Genomic DNA, 19,101 nt, shown 5'->3' on the forward strand with positions numbered 1-19,101 from the left:
TAACTACTGTAGCATGTAAATATTTGCGCATAAATAAAGTGAGCAAGAGCGCTCAACAATTATATCTAATCAACAGGCACGTGAAACCCAGCTAGCAGGTTGCTGAAACAACAAAATCACCAGCTAACTTGCTTTAAATTTGCAAGAACTATAGACTAATACAATAACAGGACCACGTCTTTATCTCATTTCGGCCGCGTGGCACGCGTTCACGCTCGCGGTGTGAAGCGCGTCCGCGCTATTCTCCGAGATGTTTTATCAACTGGCTAGTTATCCTCCAGACAATGACGGTCCGGACCACATCTTTCTCATTTCGGCCGTGTGGCACGCGTCCCCGCTTGCGTGTACGCGCTATTCTCTGAGATGCACTTGACGGCCTTTTGTGCTACGAATTTATTATTTTTTATGGACAACCTAGTTAAGGCGGTAGGGTTTCCAAGCTTAGGCGGGCCTTGCGAACCTTGCATCTATACTGATGCTATTTAACTCAGTCACTGACTGTAGTGCATGACTGTAGCTTTCAGCCAGGAGAAGATGTCATCAGGTGGAGTCCAACTTTCACGGGGTGTTTCGACCCTGAACCACAACACCCTCCAGTTGGCGGGTCTGCAGTGGTGGCCAGTCACTGCCCATCTCCTCCTGGCCCCCAGCTCAACTCCTCCCTCCTACTCCAGAGCCAGCACAATGCTCTTTCTGCTGCCTCACCCAACCAACGGACAGCTGCCTTCCTCTCCCTTCCTGCTATACCCAGAGCTGTGAGCGTCTTCCACACAGACCGTGCCGGCAAACCCCTACACCCGACGTCGACCGGGAATAGCCAGGTCTGCCGACCTTTGGCTCATAGGCCTCCTCGCACCCGTCTTCCCATGGGACCATCAGTTCAATCATAATTATCTTCCTTGCCTCTTCAGAACATAAGACCATGTCTGGCCTCAGCGGTGTTTGCACAACCTGGGGGAAGACTAGTCTCCTTCCCAGGTCCACCCTCATCTCCCAGGATTGTGCTGCTTGCAAGAGGCTCTTTTTACTCATCTTGGGGTATGGTGGTTTCTCCCCTTCCCTGATGAACTGAATGGATCTCGCTGGCCTTGTACTGGGCTGGTGCTTTTTCTGCCTCTCCCGCTCCAAGATGCCAGCCAGTGCACTAAGAACCTTGTCATGAGGCCACCTGTATCTTCCTTGGCTAAGAGCTGTCTTGCATCCTGCCAGTATGTGCGCCATTGTTCCCCTCCCTCTGCATAACCTACACAATGGGTCCTCCCTCATTCCCCATCTGTGGAGGTTTGTTGGGGATGGAAGAGTGTCGTACACTAAACGGAGCAGGAAAGAAATGTGAAAGGGCTCCAGTCTCTAGATCTCAGGCCACGTGATCTTCCGCTTCGACAGGTCCCACTTTGTCAAGGCACCTTGCGCTCCAAGCTCGACAGCCCTAGGCCTGCCCCTTCTTCCTCCAGGTGTCGGACCTCGGCTTGGATCATGTCCCTCCTCTGCCTTGGGTCTGCTTTTCCCCACTGCTGGAAGTGGTTGGATCCGAGTCCATGTCTCCCTACGCATGGGTTCCCGATGATGTCCTTCAGCTTCAATGCACTTTCAGCTTGCGCCACTGATGTGTCATTTCCACACACTTAATTGGGTTTTCCTCAAGTGATGGATTCGTCTGCCCCTGTACGCGCAACTGGAACTTGCTGGTCACTTTCCCACTTCTGATCACCATGCTTCTTGATTTCCTTGGCTTGAACTTCATCCGGGCCCATGTTGCCACGTCATCAAGAACCTTCAGGATCCATCTTGCTTGCACATGGGTTAAAGTTGTTATAGTAAGGTCATCCATAAAGCCTCTTATTAGAGGTTGGCTGGTGCCAGACTCCATTAGTGGCCCTCTGGATTCCTTTCCTGCAGCTGTTATGAGCAGGTTCATTCCCATGACAAACAGGATGGGGAGATGTTGCAGCCTGTCACAATTCCTTTTTCAAGGTCCTGCCACTGAGTTGTGAAGTGGGCAGTTTTGTATGTTATCAAAACAAGTTTGTGAAAAACATTAATTTATGTAATTTTTTATTTATTTAAATATAGTGCTTATTGCTGTAATTAGAAATTTGTAGACATATATGATATGTATTTTATCTTAATTTTATCAGAAGGCTGACAATAATCCAAGCGATGCCAAATTAAAGACTGGCACCATTCCCAAGGCAAAGGCTGGCACCGGTGTTGGCAATCCAGTTCAAAAACCTATTGTTATTCCATGTAGTATCATAGTGAAGACCTGCGGTTCCCAAGAAGACGGCTCGTTTTCATCCACCTGATACCAAGGTGAAGGCAGACCCCAAACCTGCCATCCCTAAGAAGATGCCTGTTTTTTATCAGCGTGATACCAAGGTGAAGGCAGTAATCAAACCTGCCATTCCCAAGAAGACAGCTGTAGGTAATCCACATGATACAGAGGTGAAAGCAGATAGCGAGTAGGTCGATCCGGCACACAGTGCGTCTACTGTTATGATTACTCTAAATTGGTGGATCTTAATGATGTGTTGATGCCCTCTAATGAATATTATTATATTAATAAATAAAATAGAAATATTATTAAATAAAACACCTTTATTATATTTACATTACTTTGTCTCCTGCTTGCTGTTTTTCCCTTCATCTTTGTATCTGACTCAATGTTGATTTGAAGTATTACCTCACTACAAAGTTAATATTAGAGTATAGATTTAGTCATTTCCATCATTTCCTGATGGGGAGAGACATCTAATGACATCTGGACTCTAATTGGATCTATAAGATAGTTAGGATATGACTGTAATATGCTGCGATATTAAAGAGAAAGCAGACAGACACACTCATTGCAGGGTTACTTAGTTTACAGCTAACTTCCGGGTGTGCGTGGAAACCCCATACATAAACAAGTGGGCGTGGCTTAACGTGCCCATCACTCAGCACATCTATTACATTCCTTCACCTTAAGAATTAAACATCTTTTGTGGGACAAAATCCCTCCTGCAGTGTGTGCAAACCTCTGTAACTGCAAACAAAGGCTACTGTACCAAATATTAACATTGATTTTCTCAGGTGTTCAAATACTTATTGTCCTCACTGTATATAAATATGCAAATAGTCCCATCCTCCACTCTTTCGCACCACCTCAGACAATCCAGCCAAATCAAATGGCAAAAAGTGAAAAAATTATTTTCTGGGATGCACATTGACAAACAATTAACACTTAAAGAATAAAACAAATTATTGTAGAAACTTTGGTCTATGCAATAAGGATGCAGCATTTAAAAAAAAAAGGTTTTACTTAGTTGGTCAAGGCAATGAGGCCATTTGTATACGACATACATTAACAAATGTTTTATCATTTCAAAAAAACATCGATACATTTAATCTCAAAATTCAATTAATGAAACACACACACACACACACACACACGTATAACAATAAAATAAAAGACATATACATAAAAGCATTTGGTAAAAAATGTAGAAAAGTTGTTTTGTGGGAGGAATGTTATGATTCTCTTGTATTTCTGTCAGATTTGGCAACTAGTAATCGGGGTCTGTCTCCTGATGTCTGAATGAGCTCCCTGCCACTGCAAACACACAAACAAAATACATTACAGTGATTTTATTGACACAGAAAATATAACAAAAATGCTTTATAAATGACTAAGAGTTACAATAATACTTATTAACAAATTGTCAAATCCTAACGCATCACTTGTGCTTTCCTGGTAGAGCATTACACACTGTCAGAAATTAAGGTACAAAACTGTACCTGGCTCAATCTATAGTCATTTTACTCACGTTTGGTAGTCCACCCCAACCAGACTGAGTCCATTCACTGCTAGAATACGATCCCCTGGTCTCAGCCGCTGGGACAAAGCAGCAGGAGATTCCGGCATTACGGATTTGATGTATATTCCATTGACTTTAAATGGTGTTTCCTGTTTAAATAAAGATTACTGTATAATATTTATATAATATTATGACATGCCCACCAAAAATACAATACTAAACAACGAGACAGTAAGAATTTGTTACATATTCATTACCACATATTGTCACTTTTAGTGTTTGATTTCCATAAGCAGTTTTTTGGATGCAAACTTTTAGACATAATATCCTAAAATGGCCAAGTATTTATTGATTCCAATTTATTTTGCTATTAGTCAATAACACAAAACATCTGAAAGTGTATTTTAAAAATATTGCATATAGAGGGATGATGCAAACATTGCCTACTGATCCACTGACCTGTCCATCTACCAATGCCAGACCCAAACCACATGATCCTCTCTGCAACTCCAGCACAAACACATCTTCCTCATCACCCTCACCTTCAAAAACATATTATACACACCAAACACGTGTCACCATTTTAGCATCTTGACCTCATAATGGTTATTTACATTAGATGTATTTAAAAACAATGAAGACAATATCCTGCTACCTTCGTGTTTGATATCAGTAAGGTATTTGGAGGTCTGATGGTGTGATATCGTCTCCTGCTGGTCTGTTTCAGGATCCATCAGCTCAAGGTTTTGCAGTGGGTTTGGTGGTGTAAGTAAAAATGGGGCCGAGCGCTCTACACTGCTGGGATGCAACCCTTTCATCTGTAACTCGAGATTTTGAAGCTTCTTTGTTAAAATAGTTTCACAAGAGCTCAAATCATTTGTTTCAGCCCAAGGAAAAACTTTCTCCGTGTGCCCAAGTTCAAGATGAGCTGTTGGATGAGCTTCCAGTTTAGTAAATTTGGCTTCTGTTGGTACAGCAGAGACGAACTGTAAAAACACAGAAATAGGCAAATTTATTATTATTCTGTCATTTACCATAAAGTTTTTGGCTGTGTACAAAATAGCCCCCTTTACTCTCATTCACTACTCCCTAGTACATTACTTCACGAATGTTGTGCACTTAAAGTAGTGAATTTAGACATCGAAAGGAACGTTTACAGGACTCCAAGTAATAAAATGGCATCTTTTGGCTGTTCATATACATTTTGGGGCTTTCAAAGTGCATGTTTTTTAAAACTAAACCATTATCATCTCCATATAAACTACAAAAAGGTGCATTTGTGAAAATGGTGACTTCATGCGTATTACGTGTTCAAACATCGCCAACTACAGGCCTGGTATGGGTAATACAACATGCTCATTTTTGTTGATCCATGTGAACAGGACTGTTTTGAAAGTTAGCCATGAATTTTTTTCTTCAAGACTGATCATAATTGTTTTAAGTGTGTTACATAGAAAGGTGGATTTGTCTAATTTAAATCCAAATAATAAGACTGATTAACCCTAACTAATTGCTAGTTAGTCAGAATCATTCTTAAGACGCAGTCTTAACGTCACGGCCATGTTTATGCAACCGGCCACTGGTTTCAGCTAAGCCTTGTCTGTGAAATCAGGCCTATATGTTTTTGGTCTTTTTCAAGGGCGCATGATGCAAAGCTCATAAAAACATATATTGAGCCCATCATGTGTGTGGCTCGTCCTATCAAAATATGAGTTTGGCGCGTCATGTGAACCTATGCGCATTAGGGGTGTCCTCGACTAAGGATTTACATATTCGAATCAGAATTGTCGAATCTTTCCATAGTCGAATCATATCTATGTGTGTGCATGGGTTGGGAGGGGGCCAGACAAGGTACAAATTGGTAACTTTTATTTTCTTTCACAAGCAGCACACATAAACAACTTTCTGTTAAAGTGACCAAAACTGTCTTTCAAGTGATGAACGAAGACAAAACTGACGATGCATTTATGTCACACCCCGGGGCGGACCCAAATAGACTAAAAGGTCACACCCCTCTTAACCCTTCCACCTCGAGGGGTTTCCCAAGACCACCCCAATGACCAGACAGAGGAGTATACTATAATTAAAACAAACTTTATTAAATATTTAAAAAGGGAAAAGGGGGAAGGGAAAAAGGGAAATTTAAAACTAATATGGCTCTTCTTTGCCTCCAGGGCCACTTGGGGAAAAGACTGGGGACCAGGGCTCTGGCCCAGCAATCCGTGGCGCGCTCCGTTTCTCCTGGAGGCAGAATCAAACACAGTCAGACCAGGGTAAGTACTCCTTTGCTACTCACAGTACTGGGGGATCCTCGTTCCCACACAGAGCTTCACTGATGCAGGTAGGTAGTTGCCATAAGCACAGCACAGGTTTATCCCACAGGTTGCGTTACTCACAGTGCCGGGGGATCCTCGTTCCCACACAGAGCTTCACTGGTTCAGGTAGATAGTTGCTATAAGCACAGCACAGGTTTATTTCACAGGTTGCATTACTCACAGTGCCGGGGGATCCTCGTTCCCACACAGAGCTTCGCTGGTTCAGGTAGGTAGTTGCTATAAGCACAGCACAGGTTTATTTCACAGGTTGCATTACTCACAGTGCCGGGGGATCCTCGTTCCCACACAAAGCTTCACTGGTGCAGGTAGGTAGTTGCTATAAGCACAGAACAGGGTTACTTCACAGGTTGCGTTACTCACAGTGCCGGGGGATCCTCGTTCCCACACAAAGCTTCACTGGTGCAGGTAGGTAGTTACTATAAGCACAGAACAGATTTATTTCACAGGTTGCGTTACTCACAGTGCCGGGGGATCCTCGTTCCCGCACAAAGCTTCACTGGTTTCAGGTAGGTAGTTGCTATAAGCACAGAACAGGTTTATTTCACAGGTTGCGTTACTCACAGTGCCGGGGGATCCTCGTTCCCACACAAAGCTTCACTGGTACAGGTAGGTAGTTGCTATAAGCACAGAACAGATTTATTTCACAGGTTGCGTTACTCACAGTGCCGGAGGATCCTCGTTCCCACACAAAGCTTCACTGGTTTCAGGTAGGTAGTTGCTATAAGCACAGAACAGGTTTATTTCACAGGTTGCGTTACTCACAGTGCCGGGGGATCCTCGTTCCCACACAGAGCTTCACTGGTTCAGGTAGGTAGTTGCTATATACAGTGGATTTCGCTACAGTGTCAGTGTACCGTATTCCTTCGCCCCTCCAGTTTGGCTGTCAGGGCGTCGTAGGGACTAGTGGGTCCGATGACCGGAGCCGAACGCTTCCCAAACTCCCCCTCCTTCTTCCACGACCGGGGTCACGAGCTGGGGCGAACTTTCGTCGGGGCTCCGTTCACCACAAGCTTCTGTTGAAGAGGTCAGTACACACACCGTTACGACCACCAATCCGCACGGTACACACTTGATACTACTCACTGTGTTTTACCACTGTCTGTTCTGTGTACAAACGAAACTCTCGTTGTCACACCCCGGGCACCGGGCTTGGTTTTCTCTCTCTCTGTAGGACTCAGGCCACAACGGATGTCGTCATCTCGTGACTCGTCGGAGGCTCGGCAGTTTGAACGCTACAAGCACAGCATACACACAGTAAGTAAAGCGTAAACACCATCAATCAGTGAAACTCACCCACAGCACTCTTATACAATTTCACGTGAATTTTAGATCGTCCTTGCCACCTGACTACGACGACCTCGAGAGGATGGTTGGGCAACAACTGGATCACAAATGAGGGAGAGATGTGTGATATTCACAGGCCCGGCGTGTTGGTTATCACTCCCCTGGCTCACCTGTACTTCCTTTTTTTCCCACAGGGCCACTGGCTTACTGGTGAACGGTGCTTCGTCCGTGCTTCCGGTCAACCCGCGGCTCACCCACGCTTTCCTCTCCAGTGGGGCCAGGGACCTCAAGAAACACAAAAAGCACACACCAGGACAACTCTTCATACAAGTTATGTACAGATAAGTACCACAGCGGTTACTCACGCTTTGTTGCCAATAACCTCTGTTCACTGCGCTCTTGATGGCTCTGTGTCCACTCTTTCTCACTGAGACTCCACAATATTCCTTCGTCAGCTGATTGTCTCTTCCTCTCTTCCCCAGGAGAGCGATCCGAACAGCGTGGTCCGTCTGCAAAGCAGCAACACAGCGTACACAAAGTATACCACCAGCACCCCGTTTGAAGTCTTCAAAGGTGTTTTTATACACTGACTCTTCTCCTTGTCAGCCTATTAGCAACCGCTGTGTAAATTATCCCCACCTGCGCGCAATCAGGCTTAATTTTGACTTTGGGGAAACCCCGGAAATGAAATGTGGAAGACGGGTTCCGCCCGTCGTCGGTTCAACCAAGGATGTGGAAGACGGGTTCCGCCCGTCGTTGGTTCAAAACATCACCTGTGACATTTATATATTTATTTTTTTTAAGGTAAAATATATAAGGCAACATTTGTTTATTTATTCCTCATAACATTTTAAAGCCACGATCTACAGAACATCACACAAAAATAAATTTTGATAACTAAACCTAAAACAATTTATTAAACGTTAATTTATAACATGAAAAACACTGAAATTAATGATTTTATAGACACTATGCGTTATTATTTAGCACAGAAATACCTGCTTGCTTGCTCTGACTTTGATAATCTCTGTATTCACTTTAGATACAGAAAGACCGGATGATATTATTTATTTCAGGAATCTATTTGCTATCATTTAAAAGTGAACACCAACCAATATTAAATCACAAGAAAGACATTCGTGTCAGGCAGAAATATAGGTTCGGTGCAGATAGTTTCCGTTTCATCACCGAAATTTTAAAAAACGGCTTACCTGTTATGTAGTTTAACTTTTGACAAGATAACCAAAATGTATGATAAATACATTTTAAAAACGTATACCCGTCGAAAAACATCCGTTTTTTAATGTTTAGTTTGATGAACTCCTAAATATGAGACGCAGAGCACCTAGCCCGTTCGGCTAAATTACATGCGCAAGCATGGCCAGCACGCAATAGCGCAACATCGATACAACGAAAAGCTATCCAAAATGTACAGACTTAAATTAGATCAGAATGTACGTTTATAATAGATACATTTTTTTAATAAAATAAGGTCAGAAGTAACAAAGTGCAGAACAAATGTGCAAAATGCCTCAAGTGCACGAAAACAAAACACAAGCCAAATAGATACATCAGATAACCCAGAGTGATTTATAAATAAAATAAAATAAATTATTAAAAGAATAGAAAAGTATAGCCATAATATAATTGCCAGCTTTGTCTTTTAAATGTAGAAACAAAGAGGCAATGGTTTATTAACGAAGAAACCTCCAGGTGGGGCAAACCCATATTGAAATGTTGGCTGGGGCAGGCTCACCATAGATGTTAAAAATGTGTTTTATTTATATAGCGTATTTTATATAAACATGTTTAGATGTAGAAACTTACCTGATTTAGGATAGGTAACGACAGGGCCGCCTTAACTTAATGTGAGGCCCCGGGGCTAAGAGGTTTTGTAGGCCCCCCTTCCCCTTGATTTATGGTCTATTTTTTGTAAGTGTAATATCTATGTAATCTACATATCAAAATGCATTAGTTTCTTTCGAGACATACAACAGTGCGTTTTCCCTCTTTGAGCCAGAAAACACCATAATATTGTTAACATATCACTGAGCCCACTTGAGCATAAACACAAGACACTTTATTTAACAACCACACACAGCAACTTGTGGTGATAATAAAACCAAAATGTGTGAAAGTATATATGTTTATAAGCTTTATATTTATATAGTTTTTGGAATATACAAATTTGCAGAAAATTGCACTCACTAACTAAATGCTCACCACAGTTTTAAAAATATTATAAGTTAAAGTTAGTTTTAAAGTGAAAATGCATTAATGATAACAAAAGATAAGTCTTTATAGACAGAATCTTGTTAAATGCATTAATGATAACAAAAGATAAGTCTTTATAGACAGAATCTTGTTTTTTAATCATTTATTTATTTGTAGGCTATTGAAGATATAGTATGCATTGTATTTAGTATTTATGCATAAATAAGCATGTAGAACGAGCAAGTATGAATATGCACAAGACAGACAGGGAACATACCTGTATATAAGATCTTTAGATAATGAGATTATAAATATGAATGGTGCTATCAGGAGATGATCATTTGAGATGGTCTTGTCGCTCTTTACTTTCTAAGACTTGCACCTTTACCGTTGCGTGCGTCTCTTTCTCGTCTTTCTGAAATCAACAGATGTGTGTAATGTGAGCTAATGTCGCGTCAAACTACATCGCTCCAGCTGCGCACGCGTCACTGATATAAACGCGAGTAAACTTAAACTTTATAACAACTAACAGCATTATGTGCGAGAACTCCTTTCTTAATTTAGCGGCACAGTTTCTTGCGCACGTTTGGAGAGACTTCTGCATGCTAGAGACTCAGACAGCTGAACGAGCACAGAGAGCGAACGAGCGAGCGCGCGCACGAAAGAGAGAGAGACCTGCACCTCACTAGTGCTTGTGCTTATTATGAAATTTCAGAAATTACTCTTTCATTTGTTGGTGGATTATTTCCCGTTTATCTGTCACACTCAGTCTAACGTGCAGGAATGTCAAGTTGACAACGCGCACTTAATTACATTACGCGGAATAAAAAATATGTTACGTCTAACATTTTATTTCACGTTAAGTTACAACGGACCAATCAGCAGCCATGAAACGTGCAATTAGAGTGATTGACAGAAAACCTGACAAGTTACAAAACAATATGACCTTTTCAGCTCATCATGAACGCAAACTTGGGAAGCCCTTGAACTTGGGAGGCCCCTGGGCTTCAGCCCAGGTAGACCCGTGCATTAAGGCGGCCTTGGGTAACGATAAGGATGTCATCCGGGCGGAAGGTAAAGTCCTCGTAGTATTTTAGACATTCAGGAGGGTGCAAGTGAGTTGGGACGAACACCCCTTTATATACAGAGTACAATTCTGCCTCTGTCATTTTCTAAACTACACAAACACTTAGAACAGATCTGAAACGTAAAAATGTAAAATCTGTAATGTAAAACCGTGAACAAGATGTATGAAGATCTCGGTTTATCACATCTGATAGTGATCGAGTAAGGCGCCTTAATCCTCCTCAACTTTTAGAGGTGCAAATAAAAATGCTTTGGTAGTGTAAACCGCGTGGTCGACAGTTTGCCCAAATAAAACGACGCGTAACCTGAAGCACCATTCAGTCCTCCAACACGAGGGTCAACTGATTTAAGGTATGTGGATGAAGAAGCCAGGGTGAGGGTCTGTCTGCGTCCTGGACGACTACAAGAAACGCCCCTATTAAATTCCAGGACTTTCCACGCCCCTCCAAAAAGCACATGAAATTCGTCTGTTTGGTAAAAAAAGCGTTTTTTTTAAATTAAAACTTTATATTTATGTTGAAAGTCTTGGGTTTGTAAAAAAAACCCGTAATATTAGCTAACATTAATCCTAACCGCTTTATCGATAAGTGGCTAGATTGATGCATACACTGCAAAAATATAAGTGTCGACTGCATGTGCCGTATGACATCAGAACTCCGCGAGAACGGCTCGAGAATACACTGCTCTGTATACTCTCGATTTGCTCTCGCGGTACATTGATGTCATGAGTGACCAGTTTGCGCATCCCTGCATGTAAGCAAAATACGTAATGTAAAAGTATGCGGTGAGGAATGTGCTGAGGGCAAGCCCGTTCAGGGTGTAATCTCCACTGTCACGTGATCCTTCAAATATGCCGATTTACTTCTGCGGAAAAACAGCTGTGTTGCTTCATAGTTTAGTGGGGATTTTTAGATAAATAAACATTTACATTGAACAGCGTTATTTGAAACAGAAATCTCTCACTCTGACAAACAGTGGTGCAAGTTACTATTCAAAGTTAGTGTCTATTAATAATGAATCATGACATAAAACAACTTAAATAACACTAAAATATTTATTAACACAACTGTTTCAACAGTGTTAATAATCGAAAAAGTTTATCGAGCAGCAAATCAGCATATAAAATGATCTTTGAAGGATCATGTGACACTGAAGACTGATGATGCTGAAACATTAACCACAGGAATAAATGACAGTTTACAATATTGAGACACGTAAAAAAATCTGAACGTGAACCTTTGAGCGGCAGTGTAAATTATAGTTATGATGGCCTGTTTCTCACACTTAATGATATTATTGCATATAGTTTGTTCCTTATCCTCAAATTATAGGGACAAATTTACAAAGGGATCCAGAAACAATCTGATGGTGACTGAACCAGATAATTTTTGCTAAATAAGGTCACAAAATTCTTGGTAGTACCCAGGATGTCGAAGTCTCCAAAAGAAGGCAAAGAGTTTTTACATTTTACTCCGTAAGGGTGGATTCACTACAGTTATTCAAGCTGTAGAAATGACAAAATGACTGAAGAAACATTAACAGCAAGATAATGTAAAACTGTCAGTAACAACCAACGGCGGAAATAAGCGCAGTTATGGCTGCGTCCGAAAACTCTAAATTGCTGCCTTCTGAGGCAGCTTTCCAAGGCAGCAAGGCATCAAGGCATGTCCGAATTCAATGTTTGGTTTACTTCCTGTCTCCTGAGATACCTATGCGTGGACGTACATTAAGAATGTGATTGGTCGAGTCCAGTCGAGTTCGAGAAAATAAAATGGCGGCCAAGGACACGACTGGACCACCAATTTAGTGTAAATAAAGGTATATTTTCACTTTTTACATCTTTTAATTGCATTTCTAGCGAGAAATTAGTATTGTAGATTTCAAATACGTGATTGGTTATCACAAAGGCGCTCTCTGTTTAAATTTCAAAAACGCTGCCTTAGAAGTGTGTCCGAAAGTCTTTCTCTGAGCTACCTTCATGCCTCCGAAGTCATTTCCTCATGAGGCAGCAAGGCAACGAGTCACTGCCTTGAGTTTTCGGACGCAGCATATGATAGCAAAATATGTGGGAGTGTGTCACAGGTCGGAGCGGACCCAGATGCTATTGAGTCACGCCCCTTCCTAGTTTCCACCTCGAGGATGTTCCCAAAGCCACCCCAATGACCAGACACACAAGGTACAAGTAAAATTAAAATAGACTTTATTAAATTATTTAAAATAGTATTCAGGGAAGGGGGATTTAAAAACAAGGTTTCTTCTGGCTTCCAGGCAGAGGGGACGGGACTCTGGACTGTCCTTCTTGAACCCGTGGCACCCTCCGCTTCTCCCGGAGGCAGAGTTTAAGAGGGGAAAGACTGCAGTCATGGATTAAAGTGAAAAAAATTCTTCTGAGTGAAATTTTTTTCAGGCCAAGTCATATTCCTTGTAAACAGGCGAGACCAATAGCATTCTAAGGGGAGATGTTTTTTGCCATTAATGCCATATTGAAGTCTACTGTGGCATTTATAGGTTTGACAACTGTCACTATGAAATACAGCAGCAGTGCGAGTATGTTTTTTTGTGAATTAACACTTAATTACAACATATGATAGGTTTATTAATAGTTTGTTAATTTACAGCTTTACTTTCCTTTAATTGAACCATTACCTTTAATATATGTCTAAAACAAAACACTTGTGACTTCTGCACTAAGGGTTAAAAACGTTATCCCGTCATGTTCAAGTTCATTTCAAGTTCAAGTTCATTTTATTTGTTAAGCGCTTTAAAAAAGGTTGGAACCTACCAAAGTGCTGTACATAGTCAGGCATGCAGTAAAAACATAATAGTAAGGCATAGAACTTAAAACACGCGACAACACAAATTAACAGGCAGGATTGCCATGGCTAGTTACATAATACAATAATAAAAACATAAAAATAAAATCAAAATAAACCCTTCGGTGTCAAGTAAAAGCACAATTAAAAAGAAAAGTTTTCAGCCTCTTTTTGAATTCTGATATGGTAGAAGCCGTTTTTATTACCAGGGGTAACTTATTCCAAAGGGTAGGACCGGCTACAGCTATGGCACGGTTACCTCTTGTCTTTAAGCGAGATTTTGGAACCTGCAGGAGGAACTGATCATTAGAACGAAGGCTCCTATTAGAGCTGTAACGAGAGAATAGAGTAGATAAATATGAGGGGGCGTGATTATTCAGAGATTTATACACCAGTAGTAAAATTTTGAACTCAATGCGAAACTCAATAGATAGCCAGTGCAATGATAACATGATCATATTTCTTGTAACCTTTCAGAAATTTAGCCGCTGCGTTTTGTACTAGTTGAAGTCGGGAAATTTGGGACTTTGCAATGCCATAATAGAGAGAGTTACAATAATCCAGCCGCGATGTCACGAAGGCATGGATAGCAGTCTCCAAGGAATGCTCAGACAAGAATGGTTTAATTTTAGAAAGTGAGCGGAGATGGAAAAAACTAGAACTAACAACAGAGCTGATCTGTTTATCGAAGAATAGATTTGTGTCAAATATAACCCCAAGATTCTTTACATGGGGAACTGTGGTGGGATAAAAAGGCTGAAGATCAGAAAAGTTGTGTGTTTTAGCATTAGATGGGCCAAAGACAATGATTTCAGTTTTATCAGAATTCAAGAAGAGGAAGTTTGTAGATAGCCAGGATTTTACCTCATTTAGACAAGAATTCAGGGTGTTTAAAGTACATGTGTTTTTCTTAGTTACAGGCAGGTAAATTTGCAGATCATCTGCATAACAGTGAAAGTCTACATCATATTTCCTAAGGATAGAGCCAAGAGGATTTAAATATAAGGAGAATAGCATAGGAGATAAAATCGAGCCCTGAGGGACCCCACAAGTTAAATGCCCAGGAGAAGAATTAAAATTTCCTATTTTCACCGAAAAGCTACGATTGGTAATGAAGGATTTAAACCAGCTGAGGACTTTGCCTCCTAACCCCACATAGTGTTCTAACCGGTAGATAAGAGTTTCATGGTCCACAGTATCAAAGGCAGAGGATAAATCCAGCAGAATCAAAATCACAGAATCACCCAGGTCTGTCGCCATTAAAATATCATTAAGAACTTTTACCAGTGCTGTCTCAGTGCTATGTAGTGCTTTAAAACCCGATTGAAAGATGTTAATCTACTTGTGACAAACTAAAAAAATTGATTCTGTAAGATGTAGTTTGCAGGGCATTTCAGATTAAGGTGAAACAGCTAAATAACTCACTATATAAAAAGAAATACTAATATCACCACCTTTAATGAATCTTAATTATTTATTAATTGTAAATCTTATTAATTTTGGCATTTACTTATACATTTTTTTAAATCAAGGTTGGAACTGTTAACATTAGTTAATGCACCATGAACTAACATCAATTACTTTAAGGACATAAACATGAATTAATAAATGCTTATATACTCTATATTTTTCATAGTTTGTTCATGTTATATAATGCATTTAGTAATGTGAACAAATACAACTTTTTTTAAAAGTGGTACAGAAATGTTTATATCATATTATTCAGTGCACATAAACGAAAAATCCAGGGTCTGTACTGCTCACACAACAGCTTACAGTCACAGCTCTAATACAGTATGTATGAATATAAACCCTGAACGAGCAACTCAAATAAAACTCGTGTACAATTCACACAGGATGCCTGTAATCATAGTGACAGTTGTACATTAAATGACTGTACCCTTTATCAACAAATTATTATTTTACAATAGAGGCAGGGCTGAGGTGCTTTTTATGCGCAATGTTATGCACTTAAAACAATGCATTGTGCGCAACTTGTGTATATTACACAAGAACAAAATTCAAGCTCACTAAGGATAAACAGTCAGTGATGAAATAAGGATAATAAACAATATTTTAGTAAAGGTAAAAAATGTAACTTACCCTTTTTTCTGCTGTTTACTTTCTCCTAAGCCCTAAATGGTCGTGTTTGAGGATACTTGCAAAGACGGGATTTTTGACGCATAACCTTATGTGTATTTAAGGCCAATAAAGCGGCAAAAATACTCACAAGCTCAAAGAGAAGCGAATGCGCGACTGGCTTATTCCCCTCACACAGAAACAGCGCGCACATAAAGACTGTTGTTATTGTTTCAATTTAAAATCACTTGTTTTTGAATGCGGATACATGTACAAACATCAAGATTTCCTGACCACGCGCACATGCAACTGCAAGAACTGACAGGTGGGTGACATCAAAGTACTGCGAGAGCATTTCGGAAGCAGTCTCGTCTAATGAGTTCTCGGTTCACTCTCACAGGATTCTGATGTCATCTGACTGCCTCTTGGTTCTTGTGGCGCCACGTGAAGTTTACCCATGAGTTTAACAAACTCGTTGTATTAGCCACTGGTTAGATCAGCGTAGCAGTCAAAAACGATCACGTATGAGACAAATTAATTACCCCCAAAATACAGGACCCTAGGCTTACTGTGCAAAGACACGTAAATTACCTGGCTGTTTGATTTTCTTAGCCCACGAACTGAAAGGTTTGCCAATCTTCCTCATTTCGCTAAACCAAGTTAATCTCCATTGGTCTTATACACCTTTATCGATGTCCAAAACATCGGATCCTTCCTGCATTACAAGTATGTCCATGCTAGCAGAAATTAAGTTTTACCTCAGCTTAACGTGAGATACAGCCAGAAAACCCGGAGTGGATCTTGTGCGTAGTGATTACAGAACGCTTACAGTGGACTGTGGAGAGAGGAACGTGATTTCGTTCCACTCCAGGCTTTGATCACATTCCACTTAACAAGGTGAATACACGGCGTCTTTATGAAAAGTTAATTTAATAATTTTACAACTGACGGAAATCCGTCGTAGACTCGCTGCATTCGACGGAAATCCGTCGCTACGACGGAGAACTTTAATCCATGTGCAGTAGGTATTTCTCAGATAACTGACTCGTTGTCTCCTTGTTCACCAGGTACGTACTGTAACACAAGATCACACGTGCACTGTTAACTACGACTTTTCCTCTCTTACAGATGGCTGGTAGCGGTGGATACGGTAGGTATTTCTCAGGTAACTGACTTGTGGTCTCCTTCTTTAGAAGGCTCGTAGCTGAAACACAGAATCAACACTTTCACAACTCACTGTGACTTTTCTCTCTTACAGGTGGCTGGTAGCAGTGGATACGGTAGGTATTTCTCAGGTAACTGACTTGTGGTCTCCTTCTTTAGAAGACTCGTAGCTGGAACACAGAATCAACACTTTCACAACTCACTGTGGCTTTTCTCTCTTACAGGTGGCTGGTAGCAGTGGATACGGTAGGTATTTCTCAGGTAACTGACTTGTGGTCTCCTTCTTTAGAAGACTCGTAGCTGGAACACAGAATCAACACTTTCACAACTCACTGTGACTTTTCTCTCTTACAGGTGGCTGGTAGCAGTGGATACGGTAGGTATTTCTCAGGTAACTGACTTGTGGTCTCCTTCTTTAGAAGGCTCGTAGCTGAAACACAGAATCAACACTTTCACAACTCACTGTGACTTTTCTCTCTTACAGGTGGCTGGTAGCAGTGGATACGGTAGGTATTTCTCAGGTAACTGACTTGTGGTCTCCTTCTTTAGAAGACTCGTAGCTGGAACACAGAATCAACACTTTCACAACTCACTGTGGCTTTTCTCTCTTACAGGTGGCTGGTAGCAGTGGATACGGTAGGTATTTCTCAGGTAACTGACTTGTGGTCTCCTTCTTTAGAAGACTCGTAGCTGGAACACAGAATCAACACTTTCACAACTCACTGTGACTTTTCTCTCTTACAGGTGGCTGGTAGCAGTGGATACGGTAGGTATTTCTCAGGTAACTGACTTGTGGTCTCCTTCTTTAGAAGGCTCGTAGCTGAAACACAGAATCAACACTTTCACAACTCACTGTGACTTTTCTCTCTTATAGGTGGCTGGTAGCAGTGGATACGGTAGGTAATTCTCAGGTAACTGACTTGTGGTCTCCTTCTTTAGAAGACTCGTAGCTGGAACACAGAATCAACACTTTCACAACTCACTGTGGCTTTTCTCTCTTACAGGTGGCTGGTAGCAGTGGATACGGTAGGTATTTCTCAGGTAACTGACTCGTGGTCTCCTTCTTTAGAAGGCTCGTAGCTGAAACACAGAATCAACACTTTCACAACTCACTGTGACTTTTCTCTCTTACAGGTGGCTGGTAGCAGTGGATACGGTAGGTATTTCTCAGGTAACTGACTTGTGGTCTCCTTCTTTAGAAGGCTCGTAGCTGAAACACAGAATCAACACTTTCACAACTCACTGTTACTTTTCTCTCTTACAGGTGGCTGGTAGCAGTGGATACGGTAGGTATTTCTCAGGTAACTGACTTGTGGTCTCCTTCTTTAGAAGGCTCGTAGCTGAAACACAGAATCAACACTTTCACAACTCACTGTGGCTTTTCTCTCTTACAGGTGGCTGGTAGCAGTGGATACGGTAGGTATTTCTCAGGTAACTGATTCGTGGTCTCCTTCTTTAGAAGGCTCGTGGCTATATGTGGCTTTTGGTGGCCTAACGTGTACACAGTAGGTGGGTTTACTCACAGACCTCCCGTGGTAAGATGTTTACTCGTGGTCTTTGCCTCCAAGGCCTCTGTTACGACCGGGGGATTCAGTACTGTCACCGTCGAGCCGAACGCTGCCCTCTCCTCTCCGTACGTGTAGCTCCAGAGATCTGGACAGGGGCGCACCTTTGAAGAGGCTCTGCGACAGGCAAGTTACTGCACACTAGGCTTCCACAACAGTGTACTTGTTCCTCACATATGCACTAGCACTCTGAAATTCTACTCACGCAAAGGTCTGGATCTTCTGTGCAATCCACCACCGGCTCCACACTGTATCGTTGCACAGCATATAATTTTAAAAGCACTTCACCCACCGCACGGCGTCTTCTCTCACGACCGACTCTCTATAATGGCTCCTGACAACAGATACACAGCACTGCACTGCAAGACATCAAGTGTACACACACACTCAGCAAAGTCAAGACTCACCCACGACACACTTCAAGTGACACAAAGTAAGGTCAGGCCATGATCTTCCCGGAGCCGGCTGAGAACCTGCGGGGCGTTGTAGTAGGGGAAAGCTGATGGTTAAATGTAGCTGTCGCAAAGATCTTCCTTCCTGGCAATGCTACGCCGCCGGCTCACCCACCACTCTGCTCCGTGATAGGGCCGCTATCCTAGTTCGCTGGGGGCTCACACACACATTGAACAATACGTTTGCAATAAACACATCCAGCTGTATATTCCTTGTACTCACGGTAAGTTATCACACTTCCTCTCTTTATCTCCGCGATATCCACACTAGCTGGTTTCCTTTACACTGCACGTAATCCAGTCGTACTCAT

General features: G+C 41.6%; 1 long non-coding RNA gene across 1 annotated transcript; it reads right to left on the reverse strand.

Moving 5' to 3' along the window:
• Positions 1–1,881: 1,881 nt before the first annotated feature.
• On the reverse strand, positions 1,882–4,362 carry LOC141363683 (uncharacterized). Its single transcript, XR_012369198.1, has 3 exons — positions 4,257–4,362; positions 3,807–3,946; positions 1,882–3,592 (listed from the first exon to the last, which is right to left on the reverse strand). It is a non-coding gene; the product is annotated as an uncharacterized lncRNA (long non-coding RNA).
• Between the last annotated feature and the right edge of the window lie 14,739 nt (positions 4,363–19,101).

This window comes from Misgurnus anguillicaudatus, chromosome 4 (genome assembly GCF_027580225.2).
Source record: "Misgurnus anguillicaudatus chromosome 4, ASM2758022v2, whole genome shotgun sequence".
In the NCBI taxonomy this organism is placed as follows: domain Eukaryota; kingdom Metazoa; phylum Chordata; class Actinopteri; order Cypriniformes; family Cobitidae; genus Misgurnus; species Misgurnus anguillicaudatus.